Raw genomic sequence first — 25778 nt, 5'->3', positions numbered from 1 at the left:
AAAGGAAGGAAGGAAGGAAGGAAGGAAGGAAGGAAGGAAGGAAGGAAGGAAGGAAGGAAGGAAGGAAGGAAGGAAGGAAAATGACAGTGTAAGATTTCAAAAAGACTCTAACAGGTCAAAATGGAAGGTCAAATAGATTAATATCTTAATAGGAAAAATGTGAATTTTTGCATTTAGGTTCACAAATTCAATTTTACAAATGTAACATTAGTGAAGCATAACTAGACAGCAATTTTTCTACAGAAAGTTAGGAAAAAGGCTGGGGGTGGGTATTGGAGTAAGATAGTACTGTTGATATGGTGGCCAAGAAAGTTACTGCCATCTTGAATCACATATGCTTCTTAAGAAATGTAGCACCCAAAAGTACTATGTCCAGTTCGGTGTGCTGTATTTTAAGAAAGAGAATAATAAGCTGAAGAGTATCTACAGCAAGTTAACCAAATAGAAGAGCCTTGAGATCATGCCACATGTGAACGAGCTGAAGGAAACAGGTTTTTGTTGCTGTTGTTCAGTTGTTTCAGTTGTGTCTGACTCTTCATGACCTCGTTTGGGGTTTTCTTGGCAGAGATAATGGAGTGGTTGGCCATTTTTCCTGCTCCAGCTCATTTTACAGATGAAGAAACTGAGGCAAACACAGTTCAGTGACTTGTCCAAATTCAGACAACCAGTAAGCATCTCGGGCCAGAGTTGAACTCAGGAAGATTAGTATTCCTGACTCCAAATCTGGTGCTCTATCCAATGTTTCCCTAGTTGCCAACAAATAATAATTATTCTTATTTTCAAGCAGCACTGTCAAGTGGAAAACGAGGTAGTCATATTCTGTTCTAGGGGGCAGCACCAGAAGGGCTGAATGAAAGTTGAAAACAATCAGATTTAGCCTGGATGTCAGAAAAACAAAACTTTCTAACAAACAATTATCTAAACATGGATAGGTTGTCTTTAAAGAAGACATGTATTTTCTTTCCTATAAATCTTAAAATTAAGCCAGGATAACTGGGGGAATACTATAAAATGGATGCCTTTTTAGGTTTGGTTCATATTATATGACCTCTGAGATTTCTTCCAAATAGGTATTCTCTGATTCTATGAAATGAAATCTAATCACACTAAGGATGAAATTCCCAGTTCATCTAAATGGAACGTTAAGTTTAGAATCCAGGCTTACCTATTTAAACACTGTGTCTTTCAGGATATTTATGCAAGAGGAAAATAATTAGCATAAAAACTGAAGGCTTTTCAACATTAAGATGATATTCATGTTTCAGGATCAGTAGAACATCTGCTTTAAGGTGTTTTCCCAACAGTTCTGATGGATTTGCTTCTAGCTATAACCATTTTCCCCCTCACTTTTGATCAACCAATCAAAAATAGCTATTGAAGTATAAGACATGATCATCCCCTGCAAGTAAGGAGCTCACAGATTAGTTGTGGACAGAAAACAGGCTCATAGTAAAGGAAAATGAACAACATAAGATAATAAATGACAAATGTTTGAAACATATGATTGGTGATACAGGCATTCAGAAGGAAGAATAGTGCCAGGGATCATATAAGGCTTCATGGAAGAGGCAAGATTGTAAGGCCAAGTTGAACTTTTGACAGGTAGAGAATTAACTGGAGTGAGGAGAGAAATCCAGGCAGAGGAAACCATAAGTGGGATATCTGGGATTAGGACCAGATTTTATTCTCTTAGAACTTTTGGATACTAGTACATCAATATTTTTAATAGTTACCAAATACTCAGTTTTCTTGTTTTTAACATGTTAAACCACCTATTGCCTACAGCAACATGCACATAGAAAGTGGTTGAATATTATTTACAGAACATAAATTTTAATATCCACTTTTCCTATCTCTTCATTTGGTCACAGCCTCTTTATCAGTCATGTGACTGAGTTACTCAGCAGTTGGTCATTCACCCCCTAAGCTCTTGCACTGATGTGACATATTCTGCTCTCTTTTGAATCAAAACTTTCTTTTTGACAAATTATTCATTAGCTATACCATAAGTACCAGAAATACCACTAAGTTGAACTAGACAAGAATACAAAATTACTTGTGTGTTTATTGAGCCAACTAATGAGAGAGGAAAGAAAAACCCACTGATTTTGTACATATACTGTCATATGCCTGAAGCTCACATATTATAGTAAATACAACTACCTTTCTGTTCACATTCTATAATTTTTTAAAACTAAATACAATATCTTAGATTGGAGCCATAATTAAGAATTTTTATCAAGGGCAAAAAAACAAATAAAATAAGGTGAAGAAAGCACAGAAGTGCAGTCATGCCAAGAGAGAGGGCATTGAGTGTACCAACCTTCTCCCCAATGGCAGTTAAGAGGAAAGGCAGTTCCAGGAAAGTGTGTCACAGCAAAGAATTACTGCCTATGGAGAGTACTGCCAAAAAACAACATAGCAAAACAGAGTGCCGGAATTGGAACTAGGAAAACATAGGTTCAGATCCTGTCTCTGACAATAACATATGATCCTGAGCTAGTTAACAATATCTCTGGGCCTCAGTTTCCTCATATATATAAAATGAAGATTTTGAACATTTGGAATCTAAGAATGTGTCATTGAGAAAAGGCTATACAAATTATAATCATTTGAGTGTAATGGAATATTGGTGTCTGTAGCAGCAAGCACCCCAAGCGTGCTCAGGGTGGCTGCCCATACAGGTTCTTGGATCTGCTTTGTTAAAGGAAAGCAACTCAAAATGGGTTAACAAGCTTACTTTAATCAGTCAGACATATATCGTTTACCTTGTTCAGGAGAAAAGGTCAGCATCCCGAACTTCAAAGTATACAGGCAGAGTTATCAAGACAGAAACAGATCAAGTAGACAGATTTTCAAACTGTCCAACCATTACATCCATACCCAGTCAACATCTGGGTTTCCACATCTGGGTTTTTCAAAGCCGGGGGGCCCTGGACAACGGCTTCCCAGAATCCATATCAAATCACAGAACACTTCTCAAAGTGAGCCCCCAAAACAAAGCTACACATCAGGGCTTATATAGCCTTCTCCTGGCTCAGAGAATGTAACAACCTTATTGACTCACTGGCCAATCAAGAAGTATCTACTGAAAAACAAGCCTCCCACCCCAGGCTTCAGGTGCACTTTAGCCTAGGGGCAGGGAAGATCTTCCAAATCTGCATTCCCATTACAGTGTCCCATAAGAAAATGATGAAATGGACAGTTTTGGAAAAAAAAACTGGGAAGACTACTAAAGCAGAATGAAGTGAGCAGAACTTGGGAAATAATTTATAAAATGACATTAACTTATAGAAAAAAATCTTTTGAAAGACTTTAGGATGTAGATCAATAAAAGAATACATCTTGAGTTCAAAAGACAAAACTAAACATGTTACTCATCTGCCAGATAAGTGACAAATTAAAACTACAGAAAGAGACATCTATTTTCATACATGGTCCATGCGGCAATTTTAGACAATGCATGTTTGTAGAAGGGTTTTCTTTCTTTTTTTTTTCTTTTTTCCAATTTGCCTAATGAATGGTGGAAGGGCCCAGTGGGAGGCACATTACAAATGCTTGTAAAAAAAAAAGGGATTAAATGAAAGGGATGGAATAGAATTTTCTAACGCCCCATCTAACTCTAATACTATGATCTTATGACAAGGATGGGAACAGTTCTGCTATGGCAAAGTACACCCTCCCCCAGATGCCACAATTCTAGGGCAAGGTCCCATCTGCTCTGGACCAGTTATAACTTTGCCAGATTCTATTTCTATGCCATGAATTTTTTTCAGTACTTTGGCAGTAGTTGGAAGATATCCAGGATAAATTTCACAATGCAGTTGCCTGTAAAGTAAACCACATTATGGTGAGAATCCAGTTTTCTGGGCACCTATCCCAGCACTGTCTTAGAGGATCAATGGGGATAGTGCATACACATAAAAATAGCTTTGAGACCATGGATGAAACTCACTTGTTTTTATTCCTTTTATGATTATCCTATGTCTTGATTTCTTGACTCCAGTTCCTGTTGATCCTTAGATCTGACTCAATTCCCTACTTCCCCTCTAGACAGATCTCTAGGTATGACCTACTCTCCAGAAAGAGAGCACACTTATTTGTCTGATATTCTCCATGACCCTAGAGCTATGATTTCATGAGATTGGTCCATAACATCATCATATTCCTTTATGGGGAATGCATTTATAATAAACCCTTCCCTCAACCTCCCTCACAACAAATGATCTATTTGTCCTGAAGTTAAGGCATAAAGGTTTGCTGGAGAAATACCAGATTACTCACTTTTCCTTACACACTGATGAAAAGCAGATGTAGTTATAAACTTTTTATCATCACTAAGATTGACTTCACTAAAGACAAAGAAGACAAAAATAAAGTTTCTTGAGTAGGGTCAAATGTTTTAAATGGTGTTTCATAAAAGACTGACCCTTCAGCAATGAATGGCAGAGAACCTCTCAGACATAGATATTTTTAAATTACAGGAAGCCAACCTGGAAGAACCTTTTCTAATGTATTTTTATTTGTATCATAGCACCCATCCTTCTGGTGCCAAGTAGTTGACAAGAGCTTCATTCTACTTTCCTCATTTCCCAGAATACAAAAATGGAAGGGACAAGAGGTGGAATAAGACCATAAAGTTAACACAAGAGGAAGAATTACATTTGAGAATTTCTGCCTTCTGTCTTCTACTAAAGCTAAATACCTTGTTTGTAGATTCCCAAGATCTCTTGGTTCTGAGTCTCAGGTGTTCATATTTAGCAGAATTAGCAAGTAAAGAGGTATCAAACAAAAAAGGCCTCAGACTCAGAACCTCAGGCAGTTTGCTCAGTGGAGATATTGCCACGCTCATAAAGACAAACGACAGCAGCAACAATATCTGTAGATGAAAAAATTATCCCCTTATGACAAGGTTTACTTCAAGATTGAGAATTAACCCCTTCAATTTAATCATGAACTAAAGGATTTTCCTGATAAATCCAATTAGTGTATTGCTAGGAGGTGCCATGGTGTATTAGGAGAGACATTAGACTTGGAGTTAAAAGATTCAGGTTCAACTATGGGTTATGGCACTTACCATCTGTGTGGCCTTGGGTGATACACCTCAATTACCCTCTCCCCAAAACGAGTCAGGAAGAACCTAGTTCTAATCCTGCCTCAGGCATTTCCTAAATTCTTTGACCCTGGACAAAATTATAGTCTCTCTGTCTCATCTTCCTTATCTTTCAAATGGGTGTAATAATAATGCATAAAGGGTTTGTTAGCCTTAAAGTCCTGTATAAATATTAGTTATCATCATTATTATTAATAATTATATATTAATATATTATATTATATATATAATTTAGATACTATTAACATTATTACTAAGGTCCATTCTAGCTCTAAATTGGTGATACAATAATTTTAATACTCAAACCACACCAAGTTCTTTTCTTTAACAGGTTCCTCAGATCACAGTCATATAGCAAACACATCTGTAGTTAGAAACAAAGGAAATTTCACAAAGGATTTGGGCTTTCATTAGTATGGTAATCCCAGTATGGAAATTCAGTCCACTGCAAATCACAGTCTCACTCTGATTCAATTTGTTATTGTTCAGTTATTTCAGTCATGTCTGGTTCACTGTGACCCCATTTGGAATTTCCTTGGCAAAGATACTAGAGTGGTTTGCAATTTCTTTCTTTTTTTTTTTTTTGGAGGGCAATTGGGGTTAAGTAACTTGCCCAAGGTCACACGGCTAGTTTGTGTGTGTGTTAAGTGTCTGAGGCCGAATTTGAACTCAGGTCCTCCTGACTGTACTCATTGAGCCACCTAGCCACCTCTGCAATTTCTTTTTCCAGATCATTTTACAGATGAAGAATTGACACAAACAGGGTAAGGTGACTTTCCCAGGGTCACACAACTGGTAAGCTTCTTGAGGTGAGATTTGAACTCAGGCTATCCTGACTCCAGGCCTGTGCTCTGTCCACTGTGCCACCTAGTTGCCCCTATTGAATCTATTGTTTTGATAGATAAGTCCTAGAGGTTAAGTGATTTACCTAAGGTGATACAACTATCATATGTCAGAGATGGGATTCCTGATTCCAGATCCATCACTCTGTCCACTCTGCCACACTGTCTCTACATCAATGAAATTACTTTTGTCAGCTAGAGCACTGTGCCTGGAATCAGGAAAACCTGTGTTCAAATCTGAACTTTGGACCCTGGGCAACTCACTTAAACTCGATATATTTCAGTTTTACCAACTTAATTCTCATTCTTTTATTTGATACCAGTAAACATTACTGCTCACTACTTGATGTTCATCTTGAAGTTGAAATAAACCTTAGATGTTATTAGAATATTAAATGATTTAATAAATTGTAATTAAATTTAATTCATTAATTCAATTAATTAAATAAACCTTAAATATTATTAGACATAATATAATCCAACACCCCATTTTATAAATGAACAAAATGAAACAAGACATAAAATGACTTGTTTAAGGTAAGACTAGAGTAAAAACTTCCTGGCTTCCTGTCCAATACTATTTCAATGCTGCCTCCTATATACATTTTTGAAGATCAGGATATCACAGAAAAATTTCTCCAGAGTCACAGAACAGAGTATGTACTCAATGCATCCTGAACTATAACTTGGAGTCCATTCTCCAAGCTCCAAAGCACAGAAAATAGCTTCAGTTAGTACCAAGCTTAAAAGGTATAAAAATATATATATTGACCCCATAAGAAATTCAGTGCAGGTTGGGGAGAGAATTAAGGCATTTATGAACGTCTGCTACATTCAAGGTAATATTCTGGCCACCACTGACCCTGGAATGTCTTACTTTTTTAGATACACTTGGGACAGTATTCTTCTAGAAGACCAAGACCATTTGTTGGAGTAGATTGGGTTAGATTTTTCATGCACACACAGTGGCTCAGCTCAACACCACTAGTTCCACATAAGAGGAATGATTTTTAATAACCAATGATTTGGGGAGAGTGAGTCGCCCCTTTTCCTAAAAGTCCTCATTTTTAAGCCCAGTCTCTGAAAGTTGAACTTTCTTCTCAATCTTGGTCAGACCCCACCTGACCTTAGAGGAATCTTATCTAGGTGAATTCCTGCCCGTTGTGTTCTACTCTGGTTTTTTTTTTGGGGGGGGGGGGGCATAAATTCTTTGATTATATTGCCCAAGGCTGGGGGTAGTTTAGAATTAAATGACATAATCAAAGTTCATTAGAATAGACGCAAGGGGGAGGGGGGAGCCAAGATGGCTGAACAGAAGCAGTAACTTTTCTAAGCTCCTCCGTGAATCTCATCACTAAACTTTAAAAAGTGAATTTGAACAGATTTTGGAGTGTCAGAATCCACTGGGAGACAGAGTGTGGAAGAATCCAGCCCCGAAAAGTGCCCATGTGGGTCTGGGCAGGGGGAGCACAGAGCACGTGGGGGCTGCAGCAGTTCTGATGAGAGAACAGACTACAGCAGAGAGAGAGGGAGCCCCAGCCAGCAGACCCACCCACCAGTATCTCACCCCTCAAGGGAGGATCCATTGGAGCCAGGTAAGAGAGGGCTCAGGGCCCCGAGCAGAGACAACAGCTTCTCCTGGGGCTATCAGACCCCAGCCTGGAAGTTTAGAAATCTCCTGCCTGATTTTCCAGGGGCCAGGATGGCAAAGTAAACTTTCTGGCTATTCTGATTCCCCCTCCCTGACCAAGAAAACCCAGAGAATAATGTCTCACCCAGAGTAAAATTCCTGAATTATGGAAAATAGCCTCAGGCTTAGGAGTCACTGAGAAAGGGGGTAACCGAGGCAGCAAGGAGTCTAAAGAGAAATTAGGAAATAGGAAGTTACAATGGGAAGGAAGGAAGCTGAGAAGGAGAAGGGGAAGGCAAGAAAATCCATTAGAGCTTATTATAGGGATCAAGAACAATCAAGTACAGAGGACAACATGGACTCTATACTCATAGAGACCTGAGACCACAGAAGGAAATATGAACTGGTCTCAAGCCCAAAAAGCATTCTTGGAGGAGCTCAAGAAAGATTTTAAAGGCCAAATTAGGGAAGTAGAAGACAAATTTAAATCTACAGTGACCAAATTAGAAAAAAGTCTCACTGAAGAAAACAAATCCTTAAAAAGTAAAATTAGTGAACTAATTGGAGAAAATACCTCCCTAAAAAAGGACCTTCAAAAACTAACCAGAGAGAATAATTCACTAAAACATAGAATCAGTCAAACTGATGCTCCAAGAGTCAATCAAACAAAACATGAAGATTGAAAAATTGGAAGAAAGTGCAAAATATCTCACTGGAAAAACAACTGACCTGGAGAACACATCCAGGAGAGATAACTTAAGAATTATTGGTCTACCGGAAAGCCATGATGAAAAAAGCAGCCTGGACAACATGCTCCAACAGATTGTCAAAAAACACTGTCCTGAAGTCCTAGAATCAGAAGGTAAAATAGTTATCAAAAGAATTAACCAGATTCCTCCTGAAAGAGATCCCAGATTGAAAACTCCAAGAAATATGGTAGCCAAATTCCAGAATTACAAGATTAAGGAGAAAATACTGCAAGCGGCCAAAAAGAAACAATTCAAATATCATGGAACTACAGTCAGGATCACACAGGACCTAGCAGCTTCTACATTAAAAGATCAGAGGGATTGGAATTTGCTATTTCATAAGGCAAAAGAGCTAGGACTGCAACCAAGGATTAATCACCCAGCAAAACTGAGCATAGTCTTTCAGGCAAGGAGATGGTCATTTAATGAAATAAGGGACTTCCAGACTTTCCTGATGAAAAAGCCAGAGCTCAATGGAAAATTGGATCTCTAATTACAAGACTCAAGAAAGAGATACAAAGGTAAACAAGGAAAACACACACTCACACATACATACATGCACACACGCACATTCATGCACACATGCACATAACTTGGGATGCAATAAGAGCAAAATGTTTACATCCCTATATGAGAAGCTGTCAATATCGAAATTTATATAATTATCATGACCTTTAAAAGGGTTATACATAGATAGAGGGTGTGGGTATAAATGAACTAATCTGATGATAAAAAAAAGCCTTATTAAGGGGGTCAAAGGGACTGAAATGGGATAAAAGGAAAAGATGAAACAGAAAAAGGTAAATTATGCCATATGAAGAGGCATAAAAACACACTATAGTAGAGGGGAAGGAAAGAAGGAGAGGAACTTCATTTTAACATTATTCTCACTGGTTCTAGTTCAGAGGGATCAACATAATCAGTTAAGTTTAAGATTCTAATGTGAAAAGAATGAAAACTCATTAAATAGAGGGAAAGGAGGGAGGGAGAAGAGCACTGTATGAAATTTACTCTCATTGGTTTGGGGTCAAAGGGGGAATAACATACTCTGATAAGTATAAAAATCTATTGTGTCCTATAGGCAGTAGGCAAGTAAGGGAGGGATAAAAAGGGGGGGATTAGAGGGGAGGGAAATAGTAGTAAGGGGAGAGGGTAGGTAAAGAAGGGGGGAGTCACCAGGAGGGAACACTGAGGGAGGTGGTGGTCAAAAGAATAGGTCCAATCCTTCATTGTAATATTCATTCTCTCTCATTACTTGTTAACCAATCAGAGCTGATTGCCACCCTTAGTGTTCACTCACTCTTCCAGGGGAGTATAATTTGTGAGTCCAACCCTCCCCTCCACCCATGGGGGTCTTTGGCATTCAAGAGTGCCACTGACGTTTTTATTAATAAAATGATTTTTTTTAACTAAATGATTGATTACCTAAAAACTATGTCTCCAACTTTTTAAACATCATACACAAATATTGTACAAAAAGTAGAGGATTACACAGAGTTGTACTCAGTAAATGCTTAAAGACAGAGACATCTTTGTTTGAACTAAATTGAAAAACTGTCCCCTAAGTATTTGAATAAGTGACTACGTGGAGATGAATATTTATGATCAATTTCTGAAATGATGGACTAGTGTTCCAAACAAAAAAGCACTCTACTTTTCAGGGCCAATTGTTAGTTTCACCAAAGCTTTCATCCCATCTGGAACATCAATGCCACCTGTCTCATACTGTCAGGATTCACTAAGTTCTCAACATAAGTGCCTTAAAACGGATTCACTTCCACAATAGCCTCAGCTTCTCTCTCCTATTGGATTAAAAAAAAAGATTTAGCTGAATCTCCCATTGCTTTTTTGCCCCAGGATAATCAATGGGTTCACCAGACTTTCTAGAAAGTTCCCCTTTCATTAGAATGAGAAACTGCAGAGGATTGCAGCTACCCCTTGGGGCCAGAAAGGTCTGGAATAGGTGACACTGTATTTTAATAAAGTTGTAATAAATTTTACCCTAAAGAAATAATGCCCTTGAAAGTACTTTAAAGTCACAACTTGACCAAGAACTAGGAAACTCAGGCTGTTGCCCTGGGCTCTGGCTTGACATTAATGCTCACTTTTCTGCTATTTCTATAGTTAAGTTTTACTCAAAATTTAGAGAATTATCTTGGTAAGCTAAAATGAAACTTGCAGCCAGAACTAAGCCCTAAGGGTCTACACAGGCAAATGTTCAAAATGGATGATGAAAACCACAAAATCTGAAATAAAGATTCAAATGTGTCAAAATAATATACATATATATATATTAGACTCACAAATTATTTATTCCAAATTCCCTTTCAGATTCTCTCTTCTTAATGGGAATATTATTTATTGTCCTGAAAACAAACCCTTCTTTCTAATCACCATGCTAAACTAGGAATGGCCACCAGTGCCTCCCACGGAACAGATACTTAACAATTGATACATGATTGAACAATAAGTAATTATAATGACCAAGTCCGGTGCCAAAGAAGACAGGACAACTGCATCTTTCTTGTTTGGAGAGGTAGAGAATGATGGCGATAAAGTATTTTAAGTAACAATAATAATAGATAACATTTATATAGCATTTTAAGGTTTATGAAGCACTTTATATCTATTATATGTTTTGATCTTCACAATAGCCCTGTGAGGTGGATGCTGTTATTATTCCCAATTTTACAAATGACAAGACTGAGACAGTTGATGTATTGATTAGAGGTTTGTTTTGCTTTGTTTTTCACTTTCAATTTTTTGTTATATAGAGTAGGGAAGGAATATATTTAAAATTTTAGGCAATGTAAAAACAAGAGATATCAGTATTTTTTAAAAAAATATTTGTTGAATTTAATTGTCACTTTCCATTTCCTTTCCCCACTGTCAAAGCCCCTGTTTTAATTCATTAGCAATTCTTTCCCATCCCTAAAGATAGAGTTAAATGCTAGAACATTCACTCTATACCCAGAAGGCTTTACTTGCATAAGTAAAAACTTGAGAGAGGAGGGGCAGACAAATAGGAAATGTGTAATGTTATACCTGCATCTAGAGAGTTAATGATAAGAGATGAAGAGGAACCAAAAAAAGGAGAAAGAGTCTAAGTAGGCCATCCCTCTAGGAAGAGTGATGGTTTCTGAGTTTAGAGTTTGAAGGCCTATGTTTAAATACCAAATCTGCTCTTTAACTTCATAGATGACCTCTGGCAAGCCGCTCAGCCTCTGTTTTCTCATCTATAAAATGAGGCAATTGGACTAGATGAACTCTGAGACCCTTGCCAGTTCAAAATCTGAGTTAGTATGTTCCTGACATGATAGCTTTTGACAGCACAATGGTGACTAGAAGGAAGGCATTTATTGTACAGAAGAACTATACATGTATATACACACACATATATATATGTATGTATATGTATATATAGGTCAAGGAGTGTAAACAAAATAAGAAATTCAAAGCCATGGGGATTATAGGACATTCTTTAGGAGGTGGATAGATAGTGCAGTGGTTAGAGCTCAGGATTCAAGCAAGGAAGATCTGAGTTCAATGTGACCTCAGATACTCATTAACTATTTGACTCTGGGCAAGACACTCTGTGTGCCTCAGTTTCCTCTTTATAAAATGGGGTTAATAATAGCACCTACCTCCCAGGGTTGTTGTCTGAAAAAAATGAGATAATATTTGTAAACTTTTGCCTGTCTTGAAACATAAATCCTTGTTATTATTATTGTTAGCAGTAGTAATATTATCTGGCCATTGCTTAGGGAATCCAGTGGCTCCCAAGGTACCCATTCCACTCTTTGGATTGCTCTAATTATTAGGGGAATTTTTTTTTTTTACATCAAGTCTCAATTTTCTTCTTTGCAACTTTCACCCTTTGTTCCTAGTTGCAATAGCAAAAGCTATGGATTTAGAGTCAGAGTCTAGTTGGAATCACAGATCTGCTGTAGTATTATTTGCTGTGACCACAACCTTCTGTCATTCTCCCTTTACCCATGACTCACTTTTAAACCTGTTCTTCCCCCTCATCATAACCTCCATTCCCTCCTATCCTTCAATACTTTCTCAAGTGATTACCTGTACTCCAACTTCATTTTTTTTTCATTTCTCACTCTCTACCTGATAGTTATCCAATTCAACTGTGACCTATCATCTCCTCTTAAACTTCTTACCTCCTTATCCTACTGTTCTTCAACCCTGGCCAAATCTGACCCTAGTATACTTCCACCATCCACCTCTTTCACCCCTGGTTCTTATTTATTCTACCAAATAGATCCAGAGAAAGTCATACAACCACGCTAATTTGATGCATATATCAGCTGGGTCCTCATTTTAGCAAGGCAGTCTTGACCTCTTTGCTGCCTGTGACATTGCTGACCACCTTCTCCTCCTTGAAACTCTCTCCTCTCCTAGTTTATATGACATTACTCTTTACTGTTTCTTTTCTTCCAACCTGTCTGACCACTCCTCAGCTTCTTTTAATGGCTCATGGTATATATCACACCCCAAGGATCTTCCCTGGATCCTTTTCACTTTCTTCAATCTCTCTTTGTCTCTCTGTTTTTCTCTTTATCTGTCTCTCCTTCTCTCTCTGTCTCTATTTCTGTCTCTGTCTCTCTCTCTCTCTCTCTGTCTCTCTCTCTCTCTCTCTCTCTGTCTCTCTCTCTCTCTGTCTCTCTCTTTTTCCTTCTCTCCCTCTCCTATGGGTTTAATTATTATCCTTATGCCGTTGAATCACACATCTCTTAATCTAGTCCTGGTCTCTCACTTGAACTTTATTACCACATCACCACTGCCTATTGGACATATTTACCTAGATGTTCTAGGAATATCTCATATTCAACATACCCAAAACAGAAAACATTATCTTTCCCCTCCTTCAAACTTCTCTCTTTTTTATCAGAGCAAGACAAGCATCCCGTCACTTCAGCATCATCCTTAATTCCTCATTTTATGTTACCTCATCTGTCCAATAATTTGCCAATTTTTTCACATCTACCTCTACATGTCTCACCTCTTACCCCTTCTTACTACTCACAGTTTTACTTTCATTGAGGCTTTCATTCTTTATTTGAATTATTTCAGCTGTCTCCTAATTAGTTCCCCTGCATCAAGTATCTCTCCATTCTACTCCATCCTCCATACAATTGTCAAAGTTATTTTCCTTAACTAAATGTCTCACCATGTCACTTGCTTCTTCCAAAACCTCTGATGGCTCCCTATTGCCTATAGGATAAAATACAGATTCCTCTCTAGTTTTTAAAGTCTGGTACAACCTGTCCCTAAACTAGGTTTTGTCCTTATTGTATATTACTTTCCTTCTGACAGTGTGTGAATTAGTCACACTAGCCCCTACAAACCTTAAAGCAAAAACTTTAAAACCTTAATCTAGGGGATCTAGCTCATTAGTGTGAGTAAAAGTTAGAAAGACTCCCAGAGTCATGGTTCCATTTATATGGCATGATCTCAAGCCCTTGACAATTCTAATCGCCCTGCTGTGGGTACTAACCAGCCTAGCAAGGAAAAGTGATAATACACACACACACACACACACACACACACACGCACGCATGCACATACACACCACACACACACACACACACACACACACACATACACACACACCCTGTGTTGACTTATAAGAGGGGAATTCATACATAGAAAATCTGGGTTAAATTTTGAATGCTAGAACTGAAATTCCCCTCTGTGCCACACACCACATTGGTTTAAAAGAGATTTCATAAATAGATTTGTATTACATTTTAGATCATAGAAAAACATAGAATGCCCCCCTTTTGACAACATTACTGAATATGAAACCAATCTTTTCCCCAGGCAGTGGTTGGACACGCTGCTACATCCCCTCATGAATCCTTCTATCGCATTACTTAGTTGCTTTGAATGAATGAATAAGGCGTTTATTTAGCAGTTATTATATGCAAAGTACTGGGGATAGAGATAGAAAACTAAGACAGTTGCTACTCTCAAAGAGTGCACATTCTGAATTGGGAAGACAATACATTTGGAAGGTTTTAGCTGCAAATCAGAAGGAAAGTTTCCATGGTCTTAGGGTGCATTGGCAAAGCATATAGTAATGCTTTAGTACCATTTCAACTGATAAAATCTTATCAGCTTCTGACATTGCACCATTTGACAGGCCCAGGGACCTTATAATGAGAATTTTATTCCGGGGGCTTTGGTAGATGAGTCTGGAATACCTGCAGGAGCAGTTGTCAGGCTTCTTCTCCACAGAAGTTGCTTCCCCTGGGTATTATCTGTGGCCACTTGAAAGCACAGTTCTTCTTAAGGCTCCTGGGTCCTGGGTCCTGGGCCGTCTCCATCAGGGTCTGGCTGGAGATGGTAGTCAAAATGGTGTTGGACTTCCTAGGCCCATGCTGCTTCCTGTCTCTTCCTTAGCACCTTGCTGCTTCAGCTGGGGTAGCTTGCCTACCCTGGGGGTGGCAGTTGGTTGCCAGTTGGTAGAGCTGGCTGACTCCTTCGTTACAGCAGCAAATTCCCTAGACGGTGGCTATGAGGCTAGACTGGAAGCAAGACCAGTGGTCTGGGGAGTATTGACACTCTCCTGGCAACTGTTCCTATCTGTTTGTTGGGAGATACAAAGGAATTTTGTTTTAAAGCTCCTGCCTTCTAGGAGCTTACTTTCTAATGGAGAGGGCAGCATTTAAATAAGTGGGAACATATAGATGAGAGAGGGGGAGAAATAGAGAGAGAGAAGGAGAGACAGACAGACAGAGAGGGAAGAGAGAGAGAAGGACAGAGAGAGAGAGAGAGAGAGGAGAGAGGAGAGAGAGAGAGAGAGAGAGAAAAAAAAGCTCATGTCCCAGAACATGGCCTGGATCTGGATTCAAGCTTTGCTCAACAATTGAAAGTCATCCCGGCCATCACTAACATAGGCCACCAGTCTCTTCACTGACCCCAGCAGCAGAAGCAGGATAAGGAGAAGTGAAAGAGAAGCAGCTGACAGATAGAAGTGTGCCGGGCAGCACTAAGCAGTGCTATTGGACCCCCCGGGGCTGTCCTTGACTATTTTTGTTTTCCTTTATTCTTGTTTGTTTTTCAGTTGTATCTGACTTTTTGTGACCGCATTTGGGGTTTTCTTGGTAAAGATACTGGAGTGGTTTGCCATTTCCTTTTCCATCAATTCCACAGATGAGGAAAGTGAGACAAACAGGGCTAAATGATTTGCCCAGGGTCATACAGCTAGTAAATGTCCAAAGTTGGATTTGAACTCCCAAAGCTGAATCTTCCTGACTTCAGGTCTGGCATTCCATCCACTGTGCTACTTTTATTAAGCACTTACTTTGTGCTGGGCATGTACTAAGCACTGGAGATGCAGAGAAAGGCAAAACTAAAATAAAAACAACAGTTTCTGCTTTGTAGGAACTACCTAAAAGAGGAAAAAAACAAGTAAATGACTCCATCGTCCATGGAGAGTCATCTCAAAGGGCAAGGCAATAACACCTGGGGGGAATGGGAAACTGCTCAGTGAAATCTCCTCAGCCTCTCCTTGCTTCTTCCTCAACAAGGCTCAGCCTCTTGTCTTTGGTTCCTGTTACCATTTACAGTCTGGCCCCCTCTTCAGCTTCCGGTCTGGCAGCTCGGAAGGGAGCCTGGAGGAGCTGGTCATTTTCCCACCAGTCACAGCAGCACCAGCCTGGGAACCTTCAGCCATGTTTGGGTGTCCTCCCAGATTGCAACCACCTCACCTTGAGCTCATCGTGCAGCAGCAGCGGCAGCAGCAGCTGCTGCTTAGGGAGCCTTCTGTCATCTATTCTTTGCCACAATTTACCTAGTGTGAAGGAAAAGAGAAAAAAATAGAAATCTGATCCAAAACAGAAGAGATGGCATTCTACTCCAAAAGTCATCTCAGGACAAAGTCATTGGATGTGTAGATCAACATAAGGAAAGGAGGTCTATGATGAAAATCAAAGACTAGATCATTAACCATCCAGAGAAGGGTTAATTGAGTGTTGCAACGTAAAGACTCTATGTGCAATGGGTTTACCTAAATATCACATTTATGCTAATGATATACATTATGCTTTATTTCTGCTTAGAGGTGAATTTGCAGTTTGGGTAGCTGCCAAGAAGTTCTTAAGTTTGAGGGCAGCATTGTAAAATTCCAAGGACATACTTGCTATCGCATCAGATGCACTTGAGTACTCAGTATATATTCAAGTTCAAAATAAGGACATAATCTGGCAGTGTTCGTAGGACCACTGTTTGCAGTTTGCTTCAATCTAATTTGCATTCAAATAGTGTTTGATCTAAAGGAAAAGCCAGGGTTCTCCGAGTCTGGGAACCTGGGGGTTCTAGTCTCGCATCTAGTACTCACTAGCTAAGTGACCTTTGGAAAGTCACGGGGCCTTTATGTTCCTCAGTTTCCCCACCTAATGCTAGGTTAAGTGATTTTTAAGACCTGCTCTCTCTCTAAAATTCTCATGTTGCTTATCTACATCAAGCTAGAGAAGCTAGGTTAAAGGAAATAAAAAGTATAGCCAATGCATCAGTCAACAATCATGAGGGCCTTGGGGTCGTTGCTTTGGAAATGACAATTCAGAAAAGTACACTGCTTAGAAAGACATGCTGTACTGAAAAGTAAAGTGGAGAAAGCTGATTTTTCTCCCTAGAAACCCCAAAGCAAGTCAATATGCATAGGTTTAGTCCTTCGTAGACTGTTTTTCCATAGGTATGACCTATGTAGCTTTGATGGTGAACTTTGATACAATCTCACTTTAGTTCTCTTCCTAAAACTGAGGAAAATGTGACTATAATGAGTGGCTGTTTTTTGCGATTTAAAAAAAAAGATGTGGCCATGTAATTTTATATGATAAATGACTATTTTGCTTTTCGTGTGTGATAGACACAGTATGAAACAATTTCTCTAGTCATTAGATGAACCCGAGTTCTTTCCTCACTTTAAAAAATTGTTCTCAAAATACATGAAAACATACATAAAATATCATGAATTTTCATCATCACAAAAACTCAGTTAATGACAAGAAAAAAAGCTTGCCACAGCAGCTTCCCTGAGGGCTTGAAAAGCACAGTAGGAGTCAGAACTCCTGGGTTCTGACTATATCATACACAGCCACGTAATGCATTTGAATGAGGATGTTGTTTTCAGCTGCTCTGGGCAAGGTTATGCTACAAGTAAAAATATTGTTAATAAAGAATGTCAAGCTCCTAAGAACACTATGTAAAACACAAGAAGAAAAAAAATAGCCAAACCGAAAGAGATCAATAATCCTGGCTCTAATAAATAGTCTGATTTTTTTTTCCTTTCCTTTTCTTTCTTTCCTTCTTCCTTCCTTCCTTCCTCCCTTTCTCTCTTCCTTCCTTCCTTTATTTCTCCCTTTTTCCCTTTCTGTCTCTTTCTCCTTTTCTCTCTCTCTTTTTCTCTCTTTTTTCTTTTTTTCTTTCTTTCTTTCTCTCTCTTTCTTTCTTCTTTCTCTCTTTCTTTCTTCTTTCGCTCTTTTCTTCTTTTTTGAACTAGACCTGTGATTTCCTCAATGTAGGGAACTCCCTCTACCAGTGCAGATCAGCAATTGCTTGGAAACTTATAAACTTAAAGGCTTCCCAATAGTATCAAGAGGTTAAGTGACTTATTAATTATGACTGTCTCTCCATTATGCCATGATAAGATAGTAGTAATAATGATGATGGAATCAATATTAGTAATTAACTTGCATGTGTGTAATGCTTTAAAGATGCAGTGTCGAATAAAGGACAGAATAGAGGACTAGCCTTGGAGTTAGGTAAACCTAAATTAAAGTCCCATCTCTCAGAAACACTACCTATGTGACCCTGGGCAACCCTTCAGTGTCCCTACAAAATAAATCAAATTATTAAGTGCCTACTAAATTTTAGGCATCACGCTAAGTATTGGCATGTTTTAGAATATATATCATATATATATATGACTTAGAAGAATGATACAATCTTTATTTTGAAGGTTAGAGATGTGTCTAATATGCAGTAATGGAGGGAGCCCTCCATGCAGGAAGTTCCCTATGCTAATGAAATCAAAGTCTAAAAAATAAATATTATGTGGTATGGTTGTAAAATAGTATATAATATATATATATATATATATATAATATGCACATACATATACACACATATATGTAATCTCACTTGTTCCTCACAACAACTATGTCAAGTATTTTAAAATATTATTATTCATTCCCATTTTATGGATAAATCAAGATGTTAAAAAGTAAAGTAACTGCCACAAGTCATACAATAAGTAATAGAACCAACATTCCAACCCAGGTCTCCAAATTATATATACAGTATTATTTCCACTACATCATAAAGTCCCAGATAAGTCACTGAAATGCACTGGATAATATACAAAATGATGCATTATTCCAATATCATAATTCCTCTACAAGTTAGTGTATATATATAATATGTATGTATACATGCATACATACATGTATACATACAAACACACATACACACAAACACATGTACATGCACATATAGACACATGTATACACATATGCGTTGTATTAGATATTATATATACCTTTATATATACATTCATACATGCTGCAGAGTAAATTCTAGGGTGTTTATTTTTATATGCATGAGAGAGTATATCAATTACTTGGAACAAAGGAAAATAATTACATTTATTGACATTCAATAAATAGCATGTGCACAGGGATTTAAGGTTTGTAAATTGCTGTGCATGTTTTCTCATTTGATAAACCTTATACCATTTTACATTTAAAAAGAATTTTAAAAAATTATGCAATCCCTTTCCAGCAATCATTTGTTTTACACAATTTGGCAATGAGTTCAAAAGATTTTGGCATATATTCTTACATTATTCACCAGTAAATCACACTTTGATCACATTGAATATGAAGCATACCTTCTACAAATAGTCAATTTTTCTGAATCTAGCCTTGATTACAGCCTATAGATTTTCAGAGATGTTTAAATCAGGCAAGTTTCTAGGTTACTGAAGAATGTTCATGTCCATCTCTTGCATAAATTTATTAATTTTTCATGATGTGTGGCAGTGTTATCAGTATTCCATCTCCATTTGGGAAACTGTAAAATTTTTAAAATTCCTCTACTCACTTTATCAATATATTTATCAGAGTCCATCATTCCCAAGATGGGAACAAGATTTCCAAGCCCATTATAAGTTAAAAAAAAAATCCTCAAAACATGTTTAGGTCAATGTTTTAGTTTGATAAAGATTCCCAGATTTCAGTTACTTGGTCTTCTGACAATCGTTTTGGTATAGTCTTGAGTGAACAATTATTAGGTGTAAAAATTATGTTTTTCCAATTTTTTGTACCCTAATCTTTGTTGTTGCCTTGCCCACGAAAACTGGTTTCTCCATTAGCAGTTAATTTTGTTGTTTTTAAACTGGCCTTCTCACTGATTTTCCAACTTCAAAAAGCTTATAGTATATCCATTTGTCTAAGAAAGTCTGCTTATTTTGTGAGGATTAATTAAGCTGCTTTGCCTCAATCATATGTCAGTTCTTGGAATCATTTGTTTGTTTACAATCTCATCCACACTTTCTTTTACACTTTGATACAATTGATCCTATTTCATTGTGGTTGAAACACTTGACTTCCCTACACTAAAGTACCCAACAATCTCTCTAATGGCTATTGAAGTGAGCTCTTCCCGAGGTATAACTTTTGCACATTCTCTTGGAGTGATATCTATCCATAAATACCACAAAAATAAAAATACCACAAAGGAGAGCAATGAAACACATTGTGTGGCATGAAATCTAGCAATCAATTGACAGTGACCTAAGGGCAACCAGGTGGCACAGTAGTGGGCTTGAAATCAGAAAGACCTTCACTCAAATCCAGCTTCAGGCATTTAATTGCTGTGTGACTCTAGCCAACTAAGCTAACCTCTGCCTGCTTTAGTTTCCTGATCTATAAAATAAGAATAATAATAGCACTTGCCACTAATGTTGTTGTGAGAATAAAATGAGATAATAATCATAAAATGCTTTTTAAACCATAAATATTTTTTGGAGGAGGGGAAGTCAAGGTAATTGAGGTTAAGCCCAAGGTCACAAGACTAGTAAGTATTAGGTATCTGAGTCCAGATTTGAACTCAGGTCCTCCTGACTCCAGGGCTGGTGCTCTATTCACTGTGCCACCTAGCCACCCCAAATATTTTATTTCTTTTGTTTTGGTTTTGTTTTTGCTTTTTGGAGGGGCAATTGGGGTTAAGTGACTTGCCCAAGGACACACGGCTGGCCGTATTTGAACTCAGGTCCTCCTGACTCCAGGGCTGGTGCTCTCTTCACTGCACCACCTAGTCGCCCCTGACAAGATATGATTTTGACAGTGTCTCCATATTGGTGATGGCTGTACTAGCGTTTATAAATCAAACCTTTTCTAAGATATAAAATTCTTCTTCATACATAATGCAGCTCTAGCACCAGCTTTTACATGAAGCCTTTCTTGAGCCCCAGAACTGCTAGGATCTCCCCTCTCAAACTAGCTTATATTTAGCTATATATTTACCTATTTTCCAAATTATACAAATACATATCCTCTTTATACTTTTTTCTGTATATACTTACATATGTGCTTGTCTTCCATTAGACTATAAGATGCTTGAGAGTAGGAACTGTTTTATTTATTTTATTTGTATCCACATTTCCTAGCATAGTCCTGGCATACAATAAGCATGTAATTAATCATTGTAAAATTATATAATGTATTAATAATAATAACTTATTGATTAATAGAACTCAGTGACTAATATTTTGATAAAGGTGAGAAAATCAAAGATAACCCAAGGATGACATATAACTCATATGATCATAGATTGTCAGAGTTGTAATGGACCTCAGAGAATATTTAATCTAGCCCTCTATTTTTTTAATTTTGAAGTTTTATTGATGCTTTTTTTTCTATGTCATAGTCATTTCCAGATATAATGAAACTAACATTTGAGACCAAGAAAAAGTGACACCGAAAATCAAAGAAATACTGAAAGAAAACACTAAAAAAACCTATGAGGCTAGGTGAAAAAAAAAGAACCCAACACAAAAATGAAAGATCAAGTTTTGCTTGAGGAAATTTAGTTACCTTCTGAAAACATTTCCTATTTGTAAGTAAAAAATACGACCTGTTGTCATGGCAAGTAAGCGTCAGAGCTCTGATACAGATGTTTCAAGAAAATTAAATGCTTTAAGTTTTGAAGTGAAACTATATGTAGTCTAGAAAAAACTAGCTTCACAAACCTTTCAAGTTTTACTGTATGATGGCATTGGTTTTATATTAAGATATTAAGATAATTCATAGGTGGAATAGAATGCCTGAGGAATTAATGAAGTCTTCATTCCTATAGGTCTTCAGGGGATTTTTATTTTTAATATATTTTATTTTTCTGTCACCTTTCTTTCTAAATATATCTCTATCCTTTCCCCATGCAGATACCCAGCCATTGCAATAAAAGAAAATTAAGAGTTAGGTAGGGTTGGGGGAAAGGAATCAGTTCAGCAAAATAAAAAGTCCATCAAAAGATACTGACAGTATCTGCTATATTCCACACCCATTACCCTACCTACACACAGCCACACACACGCACACACACACACACACACACACACACACACACACACACACACACCAACCCCACTTTTGCATTTCTTTAAAATTTTTTTTTTAAATTGAACTCTGAAAAAAAATTCCAGCAGAACAAAAAGATTCATATAAAACTATGATTCTCCGTGTCATATTACTTTTTAGTATATAATAAATTCTGTATTCTACTTTTAAAACTGTCCTGATTGTCTCTGCTTTCTCCTGAATTTCCTTACATTGTTCTTTTCTAAGCTTTATTAAAATATTTCAGTGACTCTCTTTTTGTTGGTGTTGATATTACTAACCATCCCCACCCAACACATTTACATTTAAAAATTAAGAGAAATAGGGAAAAAAGCTGTAATACAAATAAGTAAAATTAAACAAACAAGTATATTTATGTGCAAAACTCTCATCTACCTTTCAAGAGTCCAAAATTCTCCACTTTCTGTACCTTGTGTATATCATTTCTCTATCAGGAAGCATGTTCAAACTTCCTTAGTCCATTTCATCGTAGATCCTCAGGAAAACTCCGGTTGGTCATTGCATTGATCAGAGTTCTTAAAATTTTAGATTATTTCTTTTGATTATTTAGACTGCTGTCCTCATAAAAATTACCCTTGTAGTTTTGCTTACAGCCCTCTGCATTACCCTTCAGGATTCTCTGAGTCTCTTTCATCATTCCTTATGACACAATAATATTCTATTACATTCCTATGCCATACTTTGTTCAGATTTTTCCTAGTTCCTAAGACAATCTAAGTCACCCCCCTTACATGCAAGTTTTTTTATTTTCTTTTTTTGTGTATGTTAATCTAAAATATTAGGGATATAAGGGTCCCTGGGCCTAGGGTCTTTAGGTCTAAGATTTTAGAACTAATGTATCTTGCAGATATTGGTCACTGGCCACTGCTTGCTGCCTCCCTGAGGATTCCAAGGTCCTACCCTCTGGCTTCCGACCACCCTGAGAGTTCCTCAGGTGGAAGAATTTTTGGGGTGGAAGTTCTGGGGTGGAAGAAATTTTGCTTAATGCAGTTTCTCATTAGATTCCTTTTTTAATAGTATTTTTTTCTAATTACACGTCAAGATAATGTTTGGCATTGATTTTTACAAGATTTTGAGTTCCAAATTTTTCTCCCTCCCTACTTCCTCTCCCCTCTTCTGAAAATGGTAGGCAATTTGATAGAGGTTTACATGTGCTTTTATGTAAAATATATTAGTCACAGGTGTAAAAGAAGAAACAGATCAAAAAGGGGGAAAACACAAAAAGAATAAGGTTAAGTGAAAAAGTATGCTTTGATCTGTATTCAGAGTCCATCAGTTCTTTACCTAGATATGAATAGCATTTTCCTTCACGAGTCCTTTGTACTTGTCTTAGATCATTGCTGAGAAGAGCTGAGCCATTCATAGTTGATCATCACACTATGTTGCTGATACTGTGTACAATGTGTTCCTGGTTCTGCTCATTTCACTTTGTACCAGTTCATACAAATCTTTCCAGGTTTTTCTGAAATCTGACTACTCATCATTTTTTATTACCCAATAGTATTCCATTACATTCATATACCACAGCTTGCTCAACCATTTCCCATTTGTTGGGAATACCCTCAGTTTCTAATTCTTTGCCACCATGAAAAGGACTGCTATAAACATTTTTGTATATGTAGGTCCTTTTCCCTTTTTCGATCTCTTTGTAATATAGGTGCTATTGCTAGATCAAAGGGTATGCACTGTTTGGTTGCCCTTTGGGCATAGTTCCAAATTGCTCTCCAGAATGGTTGGATCAGTTCACAATTCCACCAGCATTGCATTAGTGTCCCAATTTTCCCACATCCTCTCCAATATATATCATTTTCTTTTTTTTTCCATATTAGCCACTCTGATAGGTGTGAGGTAGTACCTCAGAGTTGTTTTAGTTTGCATTTATCTAATCAAAAGTGACTTAGAACATTTCTTAATGTGGTTATAGATAGCCTTGATTTCTTCATCTGAAAACTGCTTGTTCGTATCCTTTGACCATTCATCAGTTGGGGAATGACTTGTATTCTTATAAATTTGACTCAGTTCTCTATATATTTGAGAAATGAGGCCCTTATCAGAAACACTTGCTGTAAAGATTGTTTTCCATCTTTCTGCTTTCTCTCTAATCTTGGTTGCTTTGGTTTTGTCTTTATAAAGGGTTTTTATTTCAATATAATCAAAATTATTTATTTTACATGTTATAATGTTCTCTCTTATTTCATCATGAATTCTTTCCTCCCTCCCCCACCCCACAGAGATCTGACAAGTCTTGCTCTTCTAATTTGCTTATGGTGTCACCTTTTAGCTCATTAGATTTCTTTCTTTTTGTATGTGTGTGTTTTGGAGGGCAATTGGGGTTAAATGACTTGCCCAAGGTCACATGGATAGTTTTTTGTGTTGTATCTGAGGCTGGATTTGAACTCAGGACCTTCTGACTCCAGGGCCAGTGCTCTATTCACTGCACCACCTAGCTGCCCCCTCATTAGATTTCTTGACCATTAGTCAGTGAATCTCAGGGTGTTACTGGCTTACATATATAAGAGTTGGGAGGTCTACCTTCTATTCAAATAGCCATTTTAATCAAAACAAGATAATTTTATTTTCTTTTATTTGCCTTAAAATCCAACTAAACTGAACTTCATTCCATTCCTCTAATTCTCCCCTTCACCTTCCTATTGTACCAAACAAGGTACATGTCTTCTTTACTGCAAGGAGCTATAATTTATCAGTCTGTTAAATGCCTATACTTCCAGAACACTATTATACTGAATGCTTCCTTTGTGGATGCTATTTGTCTATTTATTCTTGCATTTTTTCCCACCAACTAGTAAAATTGGACTACAAATAGCTAAGTATTACAATAATAACCAATATTTTATGGTACTTTAAGGTTTACAAAGCAATCAATACATATCACTGGCATTTGGATGTGTTTAATAAATGACTGTTTTGATTATAGTCCTGTAATGTAGGTGTTTCAATATTTTAGAAGTGAAAAACAGAATCCCAGAGAGATCATATTACTTGCCCATAGTTGCACAACCAGTAAGAGTTGAAGACAGGATTTCAACCCAAATGTCTCTAAATTTAATCCATTATTTTTTGCCAATATACTACAGGTTAATAATAATAATAATAGCTAAACTGACATTGAAATAGTGGTTACTGTCTTCCAGGAACTGCACTAAATGTAACTATCATTATCATTTCATCCTTCCAACAACCCTGCAAGGTAAATGCTACTATTGCCCCCATTTTACAGATGAAGTAACTGAGACAAACAGGAGTTAAGTAACTTGTGCAGGAGCACACAATTAATGACTGAAGAAGATTTGAACTCAGGTCTTCCTGACCACACATACAGCCTTCTATGCAGTATACCACCTACCTGCACCATGTGGGTGTTCTACACTAAATGAATGTTAACATTTTCTTTTTTTAATAATAATATTTTTCTGGGGCAGCCAGGTGGCACAGTGAGTAAGAGCACCGGCTCCGGCATCCGGAGACCCGGGATTGGTTCCAGACTCAGATACCTGGCACCCACACAAAAAATAACTGGCCGTGTAACCTTGAGCAAGTTACTTAACCCCAATTGCTTAAAAAATAATAATATTTTTTCCCAATTACATGAAACAATTTTTAATATGTGTTGGCTATTTCAAATCAGTTATTTTGTCAATACATTTACAGAGCCAATTTTTTTGTTTTTTAACTTTAATGTTTTTGCTCAATTACATGTAAACTAAAATTTTTTAACATTTGCTTTTTTTTTAAATTTTGAGATCCAAATTTGATTCTTTCCTACCCTCC

This window comes from Petaurus breviceps, unplaced genomic scaffold (assembly GCF_028583685.1).
Source record: "Petaurus breviceps papuanus isolate PSGF00001 unplaced genomic scaffold, PetGlider_PUasm1.0 90849, whole genome shotgun sequence".
Classification (NCBI taxonomy): domain Eukaryota; kingdom Metazoa; phylum Chordata; class Mammalia; order Diprotodontia; family Petauridae; genus Petaurus; species Petaurus breviceps.
The sequence above is the reverse complement of the archived record's forward strand: the minus strand, read 5'-3'. Positions refer to the sequence as shown.